The sequence below is a fragment of the Dromiciops gliroides genome, chromosome 2 (assembly GCF_019393635.1).
Source record: "Dromiciops gliroides isolate mDroGli1 chromosome 2, mDroGli1.pri, whole genome shotgun sequence".
NCBI lineage: Eukaryota > Metazoa > Chordata > Mammalia > Microbiotheria > Microbiotheriidae > Dromiciops > Dromiciops gliroides.
Genome location: NC_057862.1, coordinates 262,868,131 through 262,888,180, shown reverse-complemented (window position 1 = coordinate 262,888,180; position 20,050 = coordinate 262,868,131). Strand labels below are relative to the sequence as shown.

The 20,050-nt window shown below is 36.2% G+C and overlaps 1 protein-coding gene across 9 annotated transcripts in view; it reads right to left on the bottom strand.

Moving 5' to 3' along the window:
* The window catches only part of LRFN5 (leucine rich repeat and fibronectin type III domain containing 5), a 292,130-nt gene extending 272,664 nt beyond the window's left edge, over positions 1-19,466 (bottom strand). For 8 of the 9 annotated variants that reach the window (XR_006354908.1, XM_043986362.1, XM_043986364.1 and 5 more), the window contains exon 1: positions 19,341-19,466. The gene's annotated coding sequence lies outside the window, so the exon portion shown is untranslated. The remainder of the gene's footprint in view (positions 1-19,340) is intronic. The other variant, XM_043986359.1, reaches the window with a different exon arrangement.
* Between the last annotated feature and the right edge of the window lie 584 nt (positions 19,467-20,050).

Here is a 20,050-nt window from a genome sequence, read left to right as displayed (position 1 = left end):
GGGCAAATCACTTAACATTCACTGCCCTGCAAAAAAAAAAATTATCTCACATAAAAGAAGCAAGAAAAAACTTATACATTGTAGGGAAAGAAGAGAGATGTGAAAGGGAAATGAGAGAACCTTACTCTCATCAGAATTGGCTCAAAGAGGGAATAACATACACACTTAATTGGGCATAGAAATCTATCTTACCCTGCAGGAAAGTAGGAGCGAAGATCCCTTAAAGGGAGCTGGGTGGGTATATTGGGGGAGGGGGTAGTCAGAAGCAAACATTTTTGAAGAGGGACAAGGTAAAAGGAGAGAGAGAATAGAATAAATGGGATGGGGAGGCATAGGATGGAGGAAAATACAGTTAGCAATAGTAACTGAAAAAAATTTGAAGCAAGTGTCGCAAACATAGAGAACTGAGTGAAATTTAAAAAAAATAAGAGCCATTCTCCAATTGATAAATGATCAAAAGATATGAACATTTTTAAGATGAAGTAATCAAAACTATGTATAGCCATATTAAAAAATGCTGTAACTCACTATTGATTGGAGAGATGCAAATCAAAACAATTCTGGGGTACTACCTCATACCTATTAGATTGGCAAATAAAACAGAAGAGGAAAATAACAAATATTGGAGGGGATGTGGGGAAAATGAGACATTAATACACTGTTGGTGGAGTTCTAAACTGATTCAACTATTCTGTAGAGTAATTTGGAACTATACCCAAAGGGCTATAAAACCAGCAATACCACTACTAGGTCTGTATTCAAAAAGAGATTAAAAAGAGGAAAAGGACCTATTGATACAAAAATTTTTCTTTTCTGGTGGGAAAGAACTGGAAATTATGGGGATGCCCATCAACTGGGGAATGGTTGAACAAAGTTGTGGTATGTGATTATGATGGAATACCATTGTGCTGTAAGAAATGATGAGCAGGATACTCTCAGAAAAATCTGGAAAGACTTAGATGAGCTGATGAAAAGTGAAATGTACTGTGTGCAAAGTAATGACAATGATGTGGGATGATCAGCTGTAAATGACAGCTATTCTCAGTAATACAATGATCCAAGACAACTTTGAAGGACTTATGATAAATAATTCTATCCATCCCCCAAAAAAGAACTAACGGTGTCTAAATACAGATTGAAACATATTTTTTACTTTATTTTTCTTGAGGTTTTTGGATCTGTTTTTTTTTTCATAACATAACTAATATGGAAATGTTTTGCATGACTACACATGTATAACCTATATTGAATTGCTTGCCTTCTCAAAGGGGATGGGGAGAGGAAGGGAGAGAATTTGGAACTCAAAGTTTTAAAAACAGATGTTAAAAATTATTTTATATGTAATTGGGAAAAATAAAATACTAAATAAAATTGAGAAAATAGTTGCTAGTCACTCTGGCACCATTATTTAAGTGAAAAAGGAAAAGAAATGAAAGAGAAATGAGAGTAATGTAGCAAATATGGTGGAATTTCAGGAAGAATCAAAGCAAGGGGCTCCCCACCAAAACTCTTCCAAAGATATTTAGAAAACAAATCATATCAAAATTTTATAGGGAATTTAAACATCACACTGAGTCATTTTTCCACCACAGATTAGCATAAACAGAAATTACAGATATTCAAGATGGGGCTGGGCCAGGATTAAGCTGGCATAAAGTATTTCAGAGCCTAGATTGTGAACCAAGGCAAGGGGGGCAGGGTCTTATACCCATCCCAGGAAACCACTATGGGAACAAGTATAAAACTTTATCACCCACTACCAGTTCTGGATATCCAGAATAGACTGATAAGGGGAACTTCACCCACACAAATTTCCATCCCCAATTTAGCTCAGGCCTAAGGTGATATACCTAAAGAGGAACAAGTTCAAAGCAAGCAGCATCAATGTGGCTCAGTCTCAAGGAGTGGATTGGGACATGAAGTCAATGCTACAACCCAATCAAAAACCAGTAGAAAAATATCCAAGAAAGGAATCCCAAGCCAAAGGGGAACCTAAAATTCTGACCCAGCAAAGCTTCCCAGATGGCTGACAGTTCCTAAATCCAGAAGCAATCTATTGTTGCTCAGACCCAAAGCCAGATAAGGAACTTGCAGAAGTCAGGCTAGAGTACAGCAATCAAACTTTGTCCTGGATCAGGCCACTTTAAGAATGCTGTAAACTTTCAGGTCTCAATTGTTCTTAAGATCCTAGAAAAACAACACTCAATAACCCAAGAGAATAGCACTATGACCAGTCCATACCTTCCCTACACAAAGTGCACAGCATGTAGCCCCAACACTCTGATATCAGGAAGTAGGCTAGAAGAAGAAGTATTCAAGAAAAGAATCCCACCAAAAAAAGCTATTATGGTGACAGGGATGCTCCAAACACAAACTGAGAAGAGAATAACTCCAGAACATCTACAATCAAAGCCTCAAAGAAAAAATACAGCTTGGGCACAAGTTCAGTGAGTATTCTTGGAAGAGATCAAGCAAGAATTTTTTTTTTAAGTTTAAAAAATGTTTTCGTCAATAAAAAGAGAAGGATAGATGGCAGAAAGAAGCCAGGAGGTTGCCTGAGCTCTTCTGAGTTTCCCTCGAAAACAAAATTAAATTAAGCTTCCAAATGGATTCTGAAAATACAGAACATACAAAAAGACAGAGAAACACAATCTTCCAAATGGAGAGAATTTAGAAAACTTCAGGAAAGGTCAATCTCACTTGAGCAAAACGGGAGTGCAGCACAGCATAGAGGGGCATCTGGGCAAATCAGCAGGGGGCTCATAGCCACACCACAGCAACTGAGGCCCCTTGGTCCTGGCTCAGCAAGCTGGAGGCACAACAGGCCAGTTGTGAGATCCTCCAGCACTGGTTGAGAGGACAAACTGCCAGCTAGAGAATCACCCATAGGACAGGCACAACTAGGCCAAGCCATCCCAGCACAGGGAACAAGTACAGGAAGCAAGCCCAGGGCAGTGAGAAATCCACAAGCCACAGAAGCCTCAGAGCAGAAGGCCAGTGACATGGCCCCTATCCCCCAACACAAGAAGCTTGAAATAGTGGCCCCTGTGCCCCAGGAAGAGACCTCAATGTTAAAAATAAATACATAAAAATAAGCCACAATATGAGTAAGAAACAGAAAAGGGCCCTTACCATTGAGAGCTTCTGTGTCGACAGGGAAGAACAAAACACAAACTCAGATGAAGACAATACTCTAAAAATGTCTACATGTGAAACATAAAGAGGGAAGATGAATTAGTCTCAAGACCAATTCCTTCCTGGAAGAGCTCAAAAAGGATTTTAAAAATGAAATGAGAGAGGTAGAAGAAAAATTGGGGGGGGGGGAATGAGGGAAATGAAAGCTACACAAGAAAATTATGAAAAAAAGAATCAACAGATTGGAAAAGGAAGCACAAACATTTATTTATTTTTTTTTTTTGGTGAGGCAATTGGGGTCAAGTGACTCACCTAGGGTCACACAGCTAGTAAGTGTTAAGTGTCTGAGGCCGGATTTGAACTCAGGTCCTCCTGAATCCAGGGCCAGTGCTCTATCCACTGCACCACCTAGCTGCCCCAGCACAAACATTTATTGAAGAAAACAATTCCTTAAAAAAATACATTTGGCCAAATTGAAAAAGAGGTGCAAAAGCTTACTCAAGAAAACAATGCCTTAAAAATTAGAATTGGACAGATGGAAACTTATGACTCCATGAGACACCAGGAATCAGTCAAACAGAATCAAAAGAATGAAAAAAATAAAAGAAAATGTGAAATACCTCATTGGAAAGACAACTGACATGTAAAATAGATTTAGGAGAGACAATTGGAGAATGACTGGACTACCTGAGAGCCATGATCAGAAAAAGAATATAGATACCATATTCCAGGAAATTATCAAGGAGAACTACCCTGATATTGTAGAATCAGAGAATAAAACCATCATTGAAAGAATCCACTGATCACCTCCTGAAAGAGACCAAAAGGAAAACTCCAAGGAATATTGTAGACAAACTACAGAATTATCAGGTAAAGGAGAAAATACTGCAAGCAGCCAGAAAAAAACAATTTAAATATCATGGAGCCACAGTCAGGATTGCACAGGACCTGGCAGCTTCAACATTACAGGATCGGAAGGCTTGCATTATGATATTCAGGAAGGCAAAGGAGCTTGTATTGCACCCAAGAATCAACTTCAACTACCCAACAAAACTCATCATTCTCTTTCAAGGGAAAAGAAGGACATTCAATGAAATAGGGGACTTTCAAGGTTTCCTGATGAAAAGACCAGAACTGAACAGAAAATTTGATCTTCAAATACAAGACTCAAGAGAAGTATAAAAAGGTAAACAGGAAAAAAGTTATTCAATAAGGTTAAACTGTTTACATTACTACATGGGAAGATAACACTTAAAACTCTTGAGAACTGTATTTCTATTTGGGCAGATAGAAGGAGTATACATAGAGGGTATAAGTATAAATTGTCATTGATGTGATGATGTAAAGAAAATTAAGGGGTGAAAGAGTTGTATATAGGAAGAAGAGGAAAGAAGAGATGGAATGGGGTTTTATTACAATAGAGAGAAAGAAGGGAGGAGTGAGAATTGTTCAAACTTACTCTCAGAAATTTAGCTTACCCTTTAGGGAAGTTAAAGGGTAAGGGGAAAAGGGGGGCACTGATAGAAGGGAGGACAGAAGCAGGGGAGGAAAGGGAGAAGAAAAAGGAGGGGGACTGATAAAAGAGAAGGCAGATTGGGGAAAGCAGGGGTCAGAAGCAAAACACCAGTGAGGAGAAATAGGGTGAAAAAAAAGTACAAAGGGAGAAAATAGGATGGAGGAAAATAGACATTTAGCAATCATAACTGTGAATGTGAATGGGATGAACTCTCCCATAAAACAAAAGTGAATAGCAGAGTGGATTAAAAACTTACAATATGTTGTTTATGAGAAACACATTTGAAGGAGAGATACACACAGAGGAAAAGTAAAAGGTTGAAGAAGAATATATCATGCTTCATCTGAAGTCAAAAAGGCAGGAATATCAATCCTTATCTCAGACAAAGCAAAAGCAAAAATAGATCTAATTTAAAAAGATAAGGAAGGAAACTACATCTAGCTAAAAGGTACCATAGACAATGAAGTAATATGAATACTAAATATATATATATATATATGCACCAAGTAGTATAGCATCCAAATTCTTAGAGAAGTCAAATAAGTTCCAAGATGAAATAGACAGCAAAACTATACTAGTTGAGGATCTTAACCTTCCCCTCTCAGAAATAGATAAATCTAACCACAAAATAAATAAGAAAGAAGTTAAAGAGATGAACAGAATTTTAGAAAAGTTGATATGATAGACATATGGAGAAAATTGAATGGGGATAGAAAAGAATATACCTTTTTAGCAGCCGTACATGGCACATACACAAAAACTGACCATGTATTAGGGAAAAAAAAAAACCCCTCACAGTCAAATGTAGAAACACAGAAATAGTAAATGCATCCTTCTCAGATCATGATGAAAATAAAATTACATGTAATAAAGAGCCATAGAAAGATAGACTGAAAATTAATTGGAAATTAAATAATCTCATCCTAAAGAATGAGTGCGTCAAACAACAAATCATAGAAACAATCAATAACTTCATCCAAGAGAATGACAATAATGAGACAACATACCAAAAATTTGGGGGATGCAGCCAAGAGTTCTTAGGGGAAATTTTATATCTCTAAATGCTTACATGAATAAAAGAGAAAAAGAGGAGATTAATGAATTGAACATGCAAATTAAAAAGCTAGAAAAAGAACAAATTTAAAAACTCCAGTTAAATACTAAATTAGAAATCCTGCGAATAAAAGAAGAGATTAATAAAATTGAAAATAAGAAAACTATAGAATTAATCAATAAAACTAAGATCTGGTTTTATGAAAAATCAACAAAATAGATAAACCTTTGGTTAGTTTGATTTTAAAAAATAAAGAAGAAAACCAAATTATGATATCAAAAATGAAAGGGGTGAATTCACCACCAATGAAGTGGAAATTAAAACAATAATTAGGAGCTATTTTAATTAACTGTATGCCAATAAATTTGACAATCTAAAGAAAATGGATGAATATTTACAAAAACAAACTACCCAGATTAAGAAAAGCAAAAATAAAATCCTTAAATAAGTCCATTTTAGAAAAAGAAATTGAACAAGCCATCAATGAACTCCCTAAGAAAAAAATCTCTAGGACAAGATGGGTTTACAAATAAATTCTACCAAACATTTAAAGAACAATTAATTCCAATACTATACAAATTAACTGGGGAAATAGATGAAGGAGTTCTATCAAGTTCTAAAACACTAGAGAGAATGGGAATAGGTGGAGCTTTCCTTAAAATAATAAGCAGTATCTACCTAAAGCCATCAGCAAACATTATATGTAATGGGGATAAGTTAGAGGCATTATTAATAAGATTGGGGTGAAATAGAGATGTCCATAATCACATCTATTATTTAATATTGCACTAGAAATGTTAGTTTCAGCAATAACAGAAGAAAAAGGAATTAACGGAATTAGAATAGCCAAGGAGGAAATAAAACTATCACTCTCTGCAGATGATATGATGAATTAGAGAATCAACTGAAAAACTACTTGAAACAATTAATAACTTTAACAAAGTTGCAGGATATAAATCATCAACATACATGACCAACAAAGTTCAGCAGCAAGACAGAAAGAGAAATTCCATTTAAAGTCACTGTAGGGGCAGCTAGGTGGCACAGTGGATAAAGCACCAACCCTGGATTCAGAAGGACTTGAGTTCAAATCCAGCCTTAGACACTTGACACTTATTAGCTGTGTGACCCTGGGCAAGTGACTTAACCTTCACTGCCCCACAAAAGCAAAAACAGAAAAACAAACAAACAAAATAAAGTAACTATAGATAGGAGGCACAGTGGATAAAACACTGGCCCTGGATTCAGGAGGACCTGAGTTCAAATCTGATCTCAGACACTTGACTTACTAGCTGTGTAACACTGGGCAAGTCACTTAATCCTCAGAAAGAGAAAGAAGAGGAGGAGGAGTATCTGTAGATAATATAAAATACTTAGGAGTGTACCTGCCAACAAAAACCCAGGAACTCTATGAATGCAATTACAAAATGCTTTTCACACAAATAAAATCAGATCTAAATAACTGTAAAAATATCAATTACCCATGGATAGGTCGAGCTAATATAATAAAAATGACAATTCTACCTAAATTAATTTACTCATTCAGTGCCATATTAATCAGACTACCTAAAAATTGTTTTATAGTTCTAGAAGAAATAATAACAAAATTCATCTAGAAGACTAAAAGGTCAAGTATATCAAGGGAACTATAAAAAAAATGCACATAAAGGTGGGCTAGCCATACCAAATCTGAAGCTATACTATAAAGTGGCAATCATCAAAACTATTTGGTACTGGCTAAGAAATAGAGTGGTGGACTAATGGAATAGGTTAGGCACAGGACATATAGTAGTAAATGACTACAGTAATCTACCATTTGATAAACTCAAAGACTCCAGCTTCTGGAATAGGAACTCAGTATTTAAGAAAAACTGCTGGGAAAACTGGAAGATAGTATGGCTAAAACTAGACAGAAACCAACATCTTACACTGTATACCAAAATAAGGTCAAAATTAATACATGATTTAGACATAAAGGGTGATACTATAGGTAAATTAGGAGAGGAAAGAATAGTTTACCTCTCAGCTCATGGAGAGGAGAACAATTTATGAAGAAACAAGAGATAGAGGATATTATGAAATGCAAAATGGATATTTTATTACATCAAATTAAAAAGTTTATGTAGAAACAGAAGCAATGCAGCCAAGATTAGAAGGGAGACAGAAAGTTGTGAAACAAAGTTTTACAGTCAGTGTTTCTGATAAAGGCCTCATTTCTAAAATATATAGGGAACTAAATCAAATTTATAAGACTGTAAGTCATTCCCCAATTGAGAAATTGTCAAAGTATATAAACAGGCAGTTTTCAGATGAAGAAATCAAAGCTATCCATTGCCATATGAAAAAATGCTCTAAATCATTATTGATTAAAGAAATGCACATTAAAACAATTCTGAGGTACCAGCTCACAGCTATCAGATTGGCTAATATGACAAAAAAGGAAAATAATGAATGTTAGTGAAGTTGTGGAAAAATTAGAACACTAATGCATTGTTGGTGGAGCTGTGAACTCATCCAGCCATTCTGGAGAGTCATTTGGAACTATGCTCAAAGGGCTATAAAACTGTGCATACCCTTAGACCCAGCAATACCACTCATTGGTCTTTATCCCAAGGAGATCATTGAAAAGGACCCACATGTGCAAAAATATTTATAACTGCTCTTTTTGTGGGGGCAAAGAATTGGAAATTGAGGGGATGCCCATCAATTGGGAATGGCTAAAAATGTTGTGGTGTATGAATGAAATAGAATACTATTATGATATAAGAAATAATGAGCAGGTGGATTTCAGAGAAATCTGGAAGGACTTACATGAACTGATGATGAGTGAAATGAGCAGAACCAGGAGAACATTATACACAGTATCAACAATGTTATGTGATGATTAATTGTGATAGACTTGGCTCTTCTCAGCAAAGCAATGGTCCAAGATAATTCCAAAGGACTCATGATGGAAAATGTTCTCAAAATCCAGAAAAAAGAACTGTAGAATCTAGATTCATATTGAACTATACTGTTTCTACTTTTTTTGTTTTTTGAGGTTTTTCCCTTTTGTTCTGATTCTTCTTTCACAATATGACTAATGCAGAAATATGTTTATTGTGATTGTACATATATAACCTATATCAGATTGCTTGTTGTCTTGGGAAGGGGGAGGGAAGGGAGGGAGGGAGAAAAATTTGGAATGAGAAATCTTACAAAACAAATGTTGAAAACTATTTCTACATGTAACTAGAAAATAATAAAATACTATTATGATAAAAAAATGAAAAGACAAAGATATAGGACAAACATGGAAAAGAAATGAGACCAAATGTTACCTGTCAGATCTATAAATAAGATAATTATGACCAAACAAGAGATAGAGAGGATCATGGGAAGAAAAATGGATTGTTTTGATTGCATGAAATTAAAAAGATTTTGTACAAATGAAATCAGAGCAGTTAAGAGTAGAAGGAAAGCTGGAAACTGAAGAAAAATTTACAGCAAATTTGTCTGATAAAAATTTCATTTCTCAAATATATAGGGAGCAGACTCAAATTTATAAAAATACAAATCATTCCCCAATTGACGAATCATCAAAGGATTTAAACAGGCCAGCTATACTGAAGTGAAAAAAATCACTATTGATTAGGAAAATGCAAATTTAAACAACTCTGAGGTGCTGCCTCATACCTATCAGATTGGCAAACATAACTAAAAAGGAAAATGACAAATATTGGAAGTGATGTGGAAAAATTGTGACACCAATGTATTGCTGGTGGAGTTGTGAACTTGTTCAACCATTCTGGAGAACAATTTAGAACTGTACATAACCTTTGACCCAGTGATAGCACTACTATGTCTGTACACCAAAGAGAGAAAAGGACTTATATGTACAAAACTATTTTTAACAGCTCTTTTTGATGGCAAAGAATTAGAAATTGAGGGAACATCCATCAACTGGGGAATGGCTGAATAAGCTGTTGTATATGATTGTGATAGAACACTATTGTGCTATAAGAAATGATGAGGGGAATGGTTTCAGAAAAACCTAGGAAGATTTATATGAACTTATATGAACTGATGCAAAGTGAAGTAAGCAGAACAAGAATACTGTACACACTGACAATAATATTATATCATGATCAACTATGAATGACTTAGTTACTCTGATCAATACAGTGATCCAAGGGCTTAGGATGAAAAATGCTATCATCTCCAGAGAGAGAATTGATGGTCCTGAGTACAGATCAAAACATATTTTTTTACTTTTTTAATTTTCCTTGCTTTGATGCAACATCAAAAATATGGAAATATGTTTTGCATGATTTCACATGTATAACTGATATCACATTTTTTGCCTTCTCAATGAGGGGGAGAGGTGAGAGTGAGGGAATTCAGAATTCAAAATATTTTTTAAAAAGAATATTAAAAATAAACAATATAGGGGGAAGCTAGGTGGTGCAGTGGATAAAGCACCAGCCCTGGATTTAAGAGTACCTCAGTTCAAGTCCGGCCTCAGACACTTGACACTTACTAGCTGTGTGACCCTGGGCATGTCACTTAACTGCCGTTGCCCCACAAAAACAAAAACAAATAAAGAAATAAAGAAATAATATATAATATATTTTAAAGAAATGGGACCTACGAAAGAAAGAATTAACAGGAAATTAACGGCTTAACATAAGAGGTACAAAATCTTGGGCAAGAAACAAACTCCCTAAATATTAGAATTGACCAAATAGAAATCAATGATGGCATGAGGCAAAGGTATCTCATAGCAAAAACAAGTGATCTAGAAAGCAAATTTAAGAAAATAAAACTTAAATGTCATCAGACTATCATGACCAAAAATACCATGACCAAAAGAAGGGACAAAATATTTAAAGAAATCTTAAAAGAAAACTGCCAATATCTCTTAAAACCAAAGGGTAAAAAATGGAAATAGAAAAAAATCTACCTACCAATCACCTCCTGAAGGAAACTCCAAAATGGAAATTCTCAGGAATATAATAGCAAAACCCACTTTCTAAGTCAGGGAATAAATACTTCAAGCAACCAGAAAGAATAAATTAAAATACCAAACAGCCATAGTCAATATCATACAGGATTTAGCAGCCATTAGTAAAACATTTGGAGAGCTTGGAATATGATATTTCAGAATGAAAGGGCTTATAGTTTTAAAAAATGACTCAACAAAAATGGATCATTGATGGAATAGAGCACTTCCAAGCATTAATGACGAAAATAACACAGGTGCATAAAATTTCTGATGTTCAAACACAGGAAACAAGAAAAATCAAGAAAAAAGCAATCATAAGGGACCAAACAAGGATAAACTGTTTATATTCTTTAAATGGGGATAATATATTCAATAAAAACTGCTCTCTCCAATAATCCAATAATAATCACTTACTGGTCTTTTTTTAATTCTCATTTTACCACTGTCCATTATCATCTTCTCCTGGATATTCTCTTTTCTCTAGCTTTTTGAGACAGTATTTACTCTTAGTTTTCCTCTTACTTATTTGACTGATCATTCTCAGTCTTCTTTGCTGTATCTTCAATCAGATCACAATTTCACTTAGTGATCCTATCAACTTCCGTGGATTGAATTATAATCTTTATGCTGATGATTCTCAAATCCACTTATCTAGCCCTAATCTCTATAGATGTAAGACTGGAATATTATATCTCCAGGTGCCTGTTGTACATCTTGAACTTACTGCCCTATAAACATCAAAATCTCCAAAACTGAACCAATCTTTTCCCCCAAGCCCTTCCCTCTCCCTAACTTCCTAATTCCAGTGAAGGATCCTACTATCCTCCCAGTCATCAAACTCACAATCTAAGTGTCATCCTTGATTCCTTACTCTTTCTTACCCTTTATATTCAATCTGTTTGCCAAGTTGTCTTGATTTTACTTTCATAACACCTCTTGAAAAGAAAAGGAAAAAATTATACTGGTACAGACCCTTATCACTTTATACCTGGATTATTGAAATAACCTCCTGATTGATCTGCCTGCCACAAGTCCCTCCCCATTCCCTTCCACCCTCCACTCAGCTGTCAAAAGAATCTTTGTAAATTTCAGATCTTACCATGACACTTCTCTTATTCAGTCAACTCCAATTTCTCTCCCTCACATCCAGGATGAAATATACTATCTTAAATCTTCTTTCTGGCATTCGAAATCCTTCATAAACTTCCCCCTACCCCTTTCCAATCTTCTTACACCTTAACTTCCCACCATGTGTCATTGGCCTCCTCGCTATTCCTCAAATAAGACTCTGTCTTCTGACTCCAGGCATCTTCACTGGCTATCCTTCATGTATGGAATGCTCTATCTTTCTACCTCCTGGCTCCCTAGGGTCCCATCTTCTGAAAAAAGTTCTTCCCAATACTCCTTAATGCTAGTGTCCTCTTTCTGTTAATTATTTCTAATTTATCAACATACCACATGTATGTATATCTTATTTGTACACAGATGTTTTCATTTCTCTCTCCCATTAAACTGTGAGCTTCTTGAGAACAGGGACTTCCTTGTCTTTCCTCTTATCCTTAGTGTTAAGTAGTAGGCACTTAATAAATATTTATTGACTAACTGGTGAAAAATCATACCTAATGAAAAAAGCTGTGGTAGAAATAAACTTTATTCATCTATATCTGGTTATAGTTATATTAAACTACTATCTTATGATGGTACACATTTCTTTTTTAAAAAAAAGAAACATCCAAAATATCATCCAAAAATCAAAATTAAGAGAATAGAAATGACCCTGGCTCCACAGATACTTTACCACCACTACCGCCACCACCAACAACAGAAACTCCAAAGAAAAAAGAATCTTATAAAGCGGCACACAAGAAAATAAATACCAAATGAAATGGCAAAGTGCTGATAAAATTTTCAAATACTATAAAGCAATTAAATCAGCAAAAATAATAGAAAGATTGAAAATGGAAAATGGAAGTAAACAACATACCTATCTTCATAGCACATCTTCAAATAGTTAAATTCCACCTTCAAACAAAGTAAGAAAGAATTGGCAAAGCTAAGAAAATTATAGAATTACAAATTTTATCCAACTCTTTCATTTACAAATGAAGAAACTGAGGTCAACAGGTTAAGTGATTTGTTCAGGATCATAAAGACAAGTAAGTATGCCTTTTCCAGGATCACAAAGGTGAGGTTTTTTAACATGGTTCCCCTGACTCTACTACCCTTTCTCCTGTTCCATGATACTGTCCTTTGTACCATAAAATAAGAATTTAAACAAAATATAAAATCAGATAAATAAATTAAATAATAATTAAGTACATGAAAAAGGAATAGGATTAAGAAATAATGAAAAATACAAAGAAGCAATAGCAAACAACTATGTGAAAACATGCAAACTTAAGTGACAGACCTGGGAGCTAGATCATAACACACCAATTTTGAGATTATGAATATGCCAGAGAAATTAGGGGGGAAATATGTTATCTATCCCAATTAGCATCAAAAACTCTAAGTAAAATATTTCCTAGCAAAATTTATATGTAACACTTTAAGACTTGCAAAATACATTCCCAACAACTTTAAATAGTAAGTACAGGAGCAGCTAGATGGCACAGTGGTAAAGCACTGGCCCTGGATTCAGGAGTATCTGAGTTCAAATCTAGCCTCGGACACTTGACACTTACTAGCTGTGTGACCCTGGGCAAGTCACTTAACCCTCATTGCCCTGCCAAAAAAAAAAATAGTAAGTACAATGAGCACATGTCATACCTAGGCTGTTAAGAGGAAAACTCTATAGTTAAAGTACTATAGAGTTTGCAAAACTAACTCTAAAGTACTCTATAAATGTGACTTGAGAAGGAGGAGGAGGAGTTTTTCATGGTAGGAAATCCCCTTTACCCCTGCAGCCTGGTAACTGTTCTGCAAACTGTAAGGTTTTGGGGGGGTTTTGGGGGGGGGTTGGGTTTTGGGTGAGGCAATTGGGGTTAAGTGACTTGCCCAGGATCACACAGCTAGTAAGTGCCAAGTGTCTGAGGCCGAATTTGAACTCAGGTCCTCCTGACTCCAGGGCTGGTGCTCTATCCACTGCACCACCTAGCTGCCCCCAAGCCAGAGTTTGTAAAAATTGCCTTGGACAGTGAAAGGTTGAGTGGTTTCTTGACTAAAATGCTTCACAGTCAATATGTGTGCCAACAGGACTTGAACCTTCCTGATACTGAGGCTTGTCCTTATTTCACCACTCCACATTTTTGTATTATCTCTGGGGAAAAAGAAACTGAGGATCAAAGAGATGACATAACTTACCCATAGGTAAACAACTAGAAACTTTCGGTTTGAAATCTAATGAGGTTTCCTATCTTTAATTATTGGAAATGGCACAAATGTGAAGAAAAGTATAAGCTAAAGAAATCTAAAAATATAGAATTGTCACACATTTGGATTCTTCCAAATAAGTGATGGACATGCCTGTCAATGAATAATGATAGTAACAAGACCTGTGATTTCATTGTATTGGGAAACCCAAATCTCTATATTAATTCAGATTGACACCTTTTCTGTGACTTAGTTTTAAAGCACTAAGAAATTAACTGATCTGGGGCAAGTCACATATACAGTATATGTCAGATACAGGACTTGAACCCAGGTGTTCCATGCTTCAAAGTCAACTTTCTATCCACTCTGTCTTTGCTAGGGCATGATTTAGCAAAAGAAATTATATTCATTATATTATATCAGGATTAATGATTATATTTTTAAGTTTTACTAACCAATAAAACACTTGACTTGAAAATTATTATACCATGTATAAAATTTACAAGACTAATAAAAATACATTGCATTTTGACCCAAAGAGAAAATGAAAAGAAAACATTGAAATGAGCTCAAAAGTTATTTCTGGTACTGGTTTTTTTGGGGGGAGGGGGGCAGGGTCATGAGGGTTAAGTGACTTGCCCAGGGTCACACAGCTAGTAAGTTCCAAGTGTCTGAGGCCAGGTTTGAACTCAGGTCCTCTGAATCCAGGGCCTGTGCTTTATTATTTCTGCTACTTTCAAAAAAGGCCAAAGTTATTATAGTTAGCAAATTTTGTAATATATACTATTTATAATAAACTAGTAGCTTACAGTGTAAACTACCCTAAGAACAATGATTGGTTTTAGCATATGGTTTGCTTACTACTATTTCCATATTACTTATTCTAACCACATAATAACAAAAGCCACAGCAACAAGAACAGAAAACAACTAGGAAACTCAGCAAACTATCAAGTCAAAAGTCCTTCAAGCAGCAGGATGTCAACAGGGGGTTTACATGAGAAAAGAGAAGTCATTTTTCACATGTATACCATACTGTAAGCACTTCTTAATTGCTTCATAATGTAGGTATATACACATGTATATGTATTTATATAGAGATGTACATGTAGATATAGATAATTTGCTAAGTTCTTCTTATGTACTAAAGACTAGGGATGCAAATATAAGAATAAGGATGGGAATCAATGGAGTCATTCAATCACTCCACCCCAACATAAAGTAACTTATAAAATACTCTAGACCTCATACCTTTATAAGGTGATACCATCTCAAAAGAATCAATAAGAAATATGTATTAATTGTGAACAAGACCTAGACATCTCCATTTAATTAATCAATCAAATCAAATATATTTCAACCAAATGCATCAAGAAATGTGCTGAAGAAACTTATTCATATCCTATGAGTTTTGAATAAAATAGTGACAGTTCCAAACTCAAATATTCAAGTGTCTGTCAGTGGAAAGGAAAAACAGTCATCCCAGAGGAAACTGCCTTGGAGGAAAGGGGAGGAGCTTCAGTTTTCTATGTACCCCTTGACCAAATGAATGCTTGTTACCTTTGGAAGTTTTAAAGATTTAGACTGTTTAATGGACTCCTAATAATGTAGCCGGAACATCAGCAACTGGTGGAAGTATTTGCTAAAGACAAACTAGACACATGAGTAAAAGGCAGTTTTAAGGAGCCTACGAGTAAATAATAGCCTTGCCCAGGGGACATTCGTGAGTATCTCACAAAGGGAAAGAAAGACATTGCAGCAAGCTCAGTGGTGTGACCCCTTAGCATTTTCCCCTGGACACTTTATGTATTTCTGAGAGAGTGAGTTAGACTTTAGGAAAGATATACTATTAAACTATTCATACAGCATCTTAGTAAAATATCCCTTTATAAAAACAAATTAAGTTGGGTTAACTAATTGATATTGACTGATAATCATGAGAGGAAGCACAACAATGAGGGCTCATAAGCTACAGTATTAGAAAGGGAAAAAATAAAAGAAAACAAACAAAAAACCAGTCCTTCATTGTCCTCTAGAATCCTGAGGGAAGAAGTAGCAGCTATGACCTGGGATCCCTTCTACCAGTTAGACTTGGAATTGGGATAATAGTCCCAGAACATGTACTGCACAAGCAAGCATGACAGGTAAATCTCAAGGAGCTCACGTTCTAATGTGACAAGTAAATACATAACCTCTCTGGAAAGAAAGATGTATAATATATGCACTCTGTGGTATGGAGAGAGCGAGGAAATAAACTGAAGACCTGGATTTAGGTGTTATCAGGGTGTTATCAGGTGCTAAGTCCAACTTCTAATGGGGAATGGTGGCCAGAATTTATATGGAATGATTTGTATATGTAAACAAATGTATCCATATGTAAATGTAAATATATATATATATATATATATATATATATACACTATATACACTCTCCTATAAATACTCTTCTGACCACTATAAACCATGGAAGATTCAATTGAGATTCAAGATACCATGGCATCAAATGGAGCAAGAAGAAGTAAAAATAGACCTACATATAACACATATATGTGTGTATACACCACACATGTATTTTTATGTATATGTGTATGCTTTTTGTCATCTCCCACTGGTTGAGTAGGGTACAGTGGAACCATTCCTGAAAAAAGTCCTTAAGACTCATGACTTCAAGATTTCAATGCCCATGACTCCAGACTTCAATATGCATCAGTAAATGACATCCAAATACATCTATCCACTCAGAATAAGATAATCTGGTGTTATGCTGCTTAGGCTTCTGAGCATGACTACCTAGAATTCCTTCAATCTCTAGACAACAGCAGTGTAGTTAGATGGAAATTACAATGAAAAAATTAATCTGTATGATGGAAGTCAAAAATGCTTAGAAGGCAAATGCAAAGTAAATCAGTAAAACTATGTTCCAAGTTTGTATATATCCAAATAAGAAATCCTCTTTCTTTAGAGACACTACAGAGAGACTTTGGCAGAGATTGAGCATATATATTTTTTTCACCCTGTTTTCCAGATGGACTGGTCAGTTTTCCAGGATATAAAATCTGTTCTTTCTGATCCTATTATCTGTTGTGACTAATTTGGAGGTTATAGATATATTCTGATTTTCTATGTTAAGAAGTATAATATAGAGGAAATAACATTTGTCATGGAGTCAGAGATCTAGTAAAGCCAGGTTTGGATTTTTTTAATTGCAGTAAAATTGCAGCTTTTCTACTTATGACCTTGGAGACTCTGGGCCATACTTTCCTCATCTGCAAAATGAGAAAGTTGGACCAGATGACCCTCTAAGGCCTATTAGAATATTCAAAAGTCCTATGAAATTTCTTGGTGCATCCCACTTTTCTCTCTATTTTCCCTTCAGAGCACAGCACTATTGTAATCAGAAAATCCTCCTTTTCTTTTGAAGAAAATCACCTCAAGTTCCTTCTGCCAGTTATCCCTTTCAATGGACTAGGGAAGAAATTAAAAATCAAACCTTAATGTAGGACGGGTCATCATTTCTGCTTATTATAGTATAGGAAGGAAAGATTTAATGAATTATCCCAGATGAAGAGAAAAATATAAGTAACCAGAGACACTCTAAAAGAAAATAAGGAAGAAGCAGTAGAAATCCAGCAATATGGTCTCTACTTCAGGTTTTGAGTCTTTAAAATTATGGTAACTGAGGATTCAGAAAGTAGTGTAACAAGTTTTTGCTCCAGTTTCTTAAATAATCATGTTTAAAGGAAAAGAGAAGGAAGACAGGGAAACTGTAGAACCTTGGAGAAGAATACAAGACACAGCTGCGAGAAGGAAACTGTACCCTTCCTTTTCTTCTTGGAATCTGGCATGTTAGCCATGATAAGCCTTGCAGTTTGCCAGAGAACCTGCTGAGTTCTACAGCCTTAGAAAGTTGTCAGAACCACAAAGGTAGCAACAAAACCCCATCCCCAAGGAAAATTGCATAAATAGCACTATAGCACCACCAATCTATGAGAGCTACAGCAGCAACCCAATGGAAACAAGATCCACAGCAGCACTAAAGGCAGTAACCATTCCATAGTCTGTAAATGCCATCGTATGGATTATCTATAAAAAACACAGCATGCTCGGTGAATATAGGCTGCCACCACTATGCCTGAGCAGAGGCTTTAACAAAAGGAAAAGCAGAGGAGCAGTTCAAGACACAACTCTATCCACAGCAAAGAGCTCTGAATAGGCCTGGCCAGATCTTTTGCTCTAGTTAGTCAGCCAGCTTGGAGATAGAGACAAATGAATATTACTCTGCTGAATTATTTAGATGATCGTCTTCACTACTGAATAAAACATTGATGAGGCTACTTTTGAAGTGCTTTATCTTAGTAATCCTATTGCCCAAAAGGAGCTGGTGAGATTTTCAGGTGGAGCCTGCCTGGGAGGGTGGGGGAAGGGGGAAGAGAATGGAATGGAGGAGGATGGGGACAAAATATGGAAAATAAGAGGGAAGGGATTTTTGCAAATCAACAAATACCAATCCACCTCTGCCAGCCCTAGACACAACATGTTAATCCTATGTCAGCAAAACCTACCTGCTCTATAAAAATCATTAGGTGCGTTGAGCCATCAAAATAAAAACATAGTTTTTGTCCATTACCAAATCTGTTACTCTAATACTAATTGAGAGGAAAGGTGTAGACTAAAACCGCATGTATAAATATATGTCTTCTTTCAGTATATAACTCATCCATACCACATAAATCCTATTTTTAAATTCTAGTACCCTTCCATGAAAAACAAGTTACATTAAAATTCAGTTTCAAATCAAAATGTTCAGATGATTTTCAACTAATAGGAGATCTTATCCAGCTCTTCAGCATACACACATACACAGAAAGACACACATACCTCCCACCTGGCACCAGAGGTAGCTAAGTGTTAAAGGGTTATTGGCAGAAATAGGGCAGAAATCAAACACCTCATTGATGCTGTCCCCATCTATATATCTTTGTTAACAAACTGGTCATGGCATCCATATCTCCATAATCGAATTCACTTACCCTGAATCAAAGCACCCTATTTTAATCTTTTGCAGGTTCAACATGCTTAGTTCTCTAAAACAGCATTTAGGGTGGAGCTTAACCGTCTTCCCTTTGCTTTCGCAGATAGGTTAAGTGTTCATGTATAGATTGATTTTCTGTGTAACAGAAATTATTGTATTGGTACATAATAAATCAGGCTCCCTTGAACATCCCAACCATTCCTAACAAATCTCAAAACATTAATAAATAAAGTAGCCTGCAATGCAGATAAGACACTGGAAATAAAATCATAAGGGAAAATGGGTAAAGGTAGTGGTTTTCTTATTACCTGGTGCCTCTAGGGGGGAAAGAGGATCGTAATAGTACTTTCTTTCCTTGGGTACAATAACAGCAAGGTGGTTCCAGGTGGTTTTCAGCGTTTTCCTCGGGTATTGCTGGTCAATCCTCTGTCCTTTGCCATAGCTCAGCACCCGCATCCTAAGGAAGGGAAAGGACTGCAGCTGTCTCTGCCGCCGACGCCCGCCGCTGCAGCAGCCGCCTGCTGCCGCCTCTGCTGCCTTCAGGTTGGGTTGGGTGGTAATCCGGACAGATAGCCCCAAGGAAACGAGCGGTTCAGCATCTAGGGAGCAGGCCAAGAAGGGCGGCTGCACAAGCACACTCACACGCACGCACGCACACACACACACACACTCACATGCACATACACATACACAGGGGCGCGCGCACACACTCTCACATACACTCATACACACAGGCGCGCTCACGGAGCACAGAACTGCATAGAGGAGGGAGGGAGGAAGCACTGCTGCTCCTCTGCACAATCCTCTTCCGTGCACATAGAAAACGACAGCAGAATCAAGCGTCTGGAATACATAACATTTTGGTCACGTTTCCTTCTAGTAGGAGGCCAACCCAAATCCACGTAATTCTAGAGCCAGGGACATTTAGGGGACGGGAGACGGGAAAGAGAACTGTGTCTAACTGCTTATAAAAGCAGGTTTGAGTGCAACACTCAAGACCTCCGCTTTAAAATGGCTG